We start from the raw sequence: 4,323 nt of genomic DNA, 5'->3' as shown, positions 1-4,323 counted from the left end.
GAAATTGTCGTTTTTTTGTGTCTTTTCATGATTTATAGAGAAGCATTAAGAAATATCACTCTTAAACAGTGCAAAAACATCCATAAAAAAACCAAAATTGGCACAGAGGGAAAATGTTTTTTCGGAAGGGGGTGACTGATTGGTGTGCATGTTCTCTCAGCGTCAGACATCCCACATTTCTCAGCAGCTTCAGCAGTTCCTGCCAAATCTGCTGACACATATCCTGTTTGCCCTAAACCACCTCCTGTGACTTTTGTCAGAATAGCTGTGGATCCTTTGTTCCACATAACAGCACTAATTCAAAATATACAGGAGGTCAGAGAGTGGCTGTGGATAATCCGTTAACTGGTGAGACTGGATGGTTATTTACAGGTAACATTCATAATAGCGTTTATGATGTTACTTAAATTGAAAAAAAAAAACATACATGAATTGTTGGACAATCATTTAACCTGTTTCTTTTTGTTGTTGTTTTTCTTTGAGGAATTTCTGAGTTACAATTTTTGACTGGGCGCATTTTTCACACACGGTAGACTGAATATTCCTCTTAATATATGTATTTCTTCATTTATTAGAATAGAGCACTGAAATAAAATTTCTATCTGGAGTTACCATGAAACGAATGAAACAAACACACACAAAAAAACAAAAATCAAATAAAAACAAAAACCATCAAAAATCAAAGAGAGAAAGAAAGAAAGACAGCAAAAAATGTATAAATTAAAATTATTTAGCCTGGTTTTGGCACACAATGATCGACAGTTCTTTGAATTATCAGATCGCAGACAAAAATGGACATTAGAAAGAATGTTTTGATAACCGTGTACCACTGCACATTACATTTCTCAAAATCGAGAAGCGCGTCACAAAACGGCCAAACAAGTTATTTGTGTGCGCTCCAATCAAATTTTAAGAATTACCATGCATGCTGGAGGTGCGACCAATCAGGTTGCCGAACTGGTGCCCGCCCTCTTGCCTTACTGACCGACTTTACTACGAACAAAAACACAGATTGACGTCGTTTAGAACTCAAAATGCGGCTTAGTAGCGACGCCTTGCGGTTATAAAATGTAGCAGCAACCCCTACCTGACCAATAATATTCACTTGCGGGATCGTTCAGATCAAAAGTAGTTCTAACATCACATTATCAAGGAGTTTTCCACTTCTTTTAATAGATTACATTTCAAAACACAAACAAAACTGATGCTACAATAAGACTGCTTTCCATGACACAAACAAGAGGAGAAAAAAAGTTAACAAAAGACTTATCTTGGTGCTGAACACAAAACAAATTTCTCTTGAACTTTGATATTTCACTCATCTTATGTATGGACTGTGACAAGTACACCAGATGTGAACATGAACATAACATCAAAACAACAGCAAATAGCAACATAAAGCATTAATATCCATACTCCTATCAGTCTATACTCCTCCATCTGTGTAAGTGTATAATGTGATCTGTGTATGTCTGCATAAGAGAGAGCGAGAGATAGAGAGAGGGAGACAGATAGAGACAGAGATGCGTGTTTAGCAATTCATGTTATTCAAACGGTTGTAATTATAGCTGTTATCCACATGGTGGCTATGTGATAATTCCTTTACCAGATCTCTCATTCTTAAGAACGTAGCAGACCAGAAACGGGGCCACACTGTAACCACTGGGACCAGAGTCTGCTCATGTGCATTCCATTACTGGATGGGTGGAGGGTCCTGAGGAGTTGTGGTTAGGAAATGAAACTCAAACTTACATTCCAGACCCACAATTCTCTCCAAGAAAACACAGCCTCCAGACAGAAGAAAACTGAATCCTTCCCTCTAATTTAAAAGTACCATCTTTGCCATTATTCAGGTTCTTATATTCTATGTACGTTTATATAGAACTTACTTACATTATAATCCTCTAAATATAACCAGCTGGGTTTTTCCAATGAACAACTCTACTCTAGTCAATAAACACATTTAAGTGTATAACATACTTCTGTTTTGAAACCCCAAAAGCGGGAACACATATTATGAATACCTTTCAGTGGTATGACTGAGTATGAGAGTCTGAAAAGGTTAATAAAATTCATAATATTTTTGTCAATGAAGTGTTTTCATTTTTAGACTGTAAGGAAACAATAAACATGTTTTCAACACTTAGTTTGCATTGAAAATTATATGCAAACAAAGAAGTCTGGAAGGTTTGCATTAGGCATAATTCCTTGGGCATCATGATATGATATACGTTCACTCTCATAAATGGAAGATTTTTGTGCTTAAGCTTCTTGTGCTTAGTTGTCACCTGTTTTGATGTTTAAAAATACACAGAGTATTAAAATGTGTGTTTAAATATGCGTTAAAAATACATATGTCATACAATACACAAACATCTTTCTCAAGGCAGGATTTGATGCCACGCTCTGATAAGGCTAACAACAAAAATGTCATGACATCTTTGGTGGTTTTGCCTCAAATTACACTGAACTAGAAGCTGAAGTCATTGGCACGGGTACATCAGCTGAATTCTCTCTCAATCATGTTCATAAGATCTTCTTCAGTATCATCATACAGGATTACAGGCATTCCAACATGAAACTGATCTTCACTTCTTCCGGGGATACTGTGGGACACAGAGAGTCATTCAACTGGGGTGCAACAACCATGGCATTTTTTTTTTTTTTTACAAGTGTTTAGTTAAATTATATCTCCTCAAAATCTACAGACGTACAAAGGCAACCATTGTCTAAGCAAAGGAGACATGATCAGTCATTCAATACCTCATAAGTATGACCTAACTTGTTGTTTTCAGTGGGGTATGTGACTAAGCTGAGGTAAATAATTGATGAGGGAAGCCTACTTACGAGGCAGGCTCTGTGCCTTTTGGATCCACAGGAGGTCTGTCACCTGAGTTCTGCTGAGAGTTTTGAAGTTTTTCAGAATTCATAGCATTACAATATCTCAGATCATAGATGTAGGCCTACATCATATAGCACTTCATAACAAATTACATTAATCCTGTTTTAACACGAAAATACAGAGCTTGGTCGTGCCAACTGAGTTGCTGTGAGATAAATATTGTTGGGCGAACACTATGAGTACGCTCTTTTGTCTGAGGCACATTAAGATAAACAGGCAATATATGAGAATTAAAAAGATATCTTTTTTTCTTTTACAAATCTTACAAAACCATGTAAATATAGTATTAATTAATAATAGTACATAGATTTTAGCAGTGTTAAGTAATATACCACTGACCTTTTGCTGACTGGAAGTAGGTCTGCGTGTTTCAGCATTCCACACAGGATTCACTCTTTTATCATTGATTCCATTAATGCACACGGTATCACGGCCCCGTGTATGTTCATAAGTTTTCATCACGTTGAGTTTATTTGATTTGATTTGGTTTTCATTTTGTATCAGTTTAGAATTACTTAATCCATATGTGTCTGACCTCAACAAAACTTTGCTATGAGAACTCTTCTTATTTGTTACATACTCTCCGGTTTCACACTCCGCTAAAATGCGGTCCACGGTTTCATCAATATTGTCCTCATCACTGACAGAAAACTCTGAATCGCGGTCTTCAGGGTCACAGTCCGGATGAATTCTTTTATGCTGCAGGCTGATTTTTGAAATGGCTCGTTGCAGTGTAAGTGAACACGACAGCTGACTGTCTTTTCGACGTGTTTTGTCAGTTCTGTACACGTTTGTCTCAAAGACGGTCGCAGGTGCTACTTTTTTCCCTTTGCTCCCACGGCTACCCATGGCAATATCCTTGGCATGAAGCTGAAAAACGGCGTTGTAAATCTACCCATTCTCACCCATTAAAATTCCACAGTTAGCCCAGACTCAGCTGGGTTAAAAATTACCGAGTTAATTTCTCCATAATGTCAGTGAAACTTGATGTCTTCAACATTTTCTGAGTAGAACGACGGCTTTCTCCTTCGAGCGGACTTCCCTGCGTGCGATACCTCAATTTTTTTCATGATTCTTTAAACAAACATAACCAAAAGGGTAAACGCCGAAGCCTTCCTGGAAAGCGCTTTCTTAGATTAAAGCTCTTGAAAACACATTGCGCACTAGCTGACATTCGAGTGTGCCAAGACCATGAAACAGCCTACCCAGCCTAACTTAACATCCTTGCGTGAGTAGATTCTGTGGTGGGAAAAGCTGAGCGAACTTTAACAATATTTCAGTTGCAGAACACAGCGGCCCCACAGCAACCAGTCCCATCGTATGTCTAGACATCGATGTAGAAAAAGAAAACGCTTGTAAATTATAATGAAAAGACATTCTTTTATGAATTGTAATTTAAAATGTTGTTTTCCCCCCGATAA

Source organism: Chanos chanos, chromosome 10, assembly GCF_902362185.1.
Source record: "Chanos chanos chromosome 10, fChaCha1.1, whole genome shotgun sequence".
NCBI classification, from domain to species: Eukaryota; Metazoa; Chordata; class Actinopteri; order Gonorynchiformes; family Chanidae; genus Chanos; species Chanos chanos.
The sequence above is the reverse complement of the archived record's forward strand: the minus strand, read 5'-3'. Positions refer to the sequence as shown.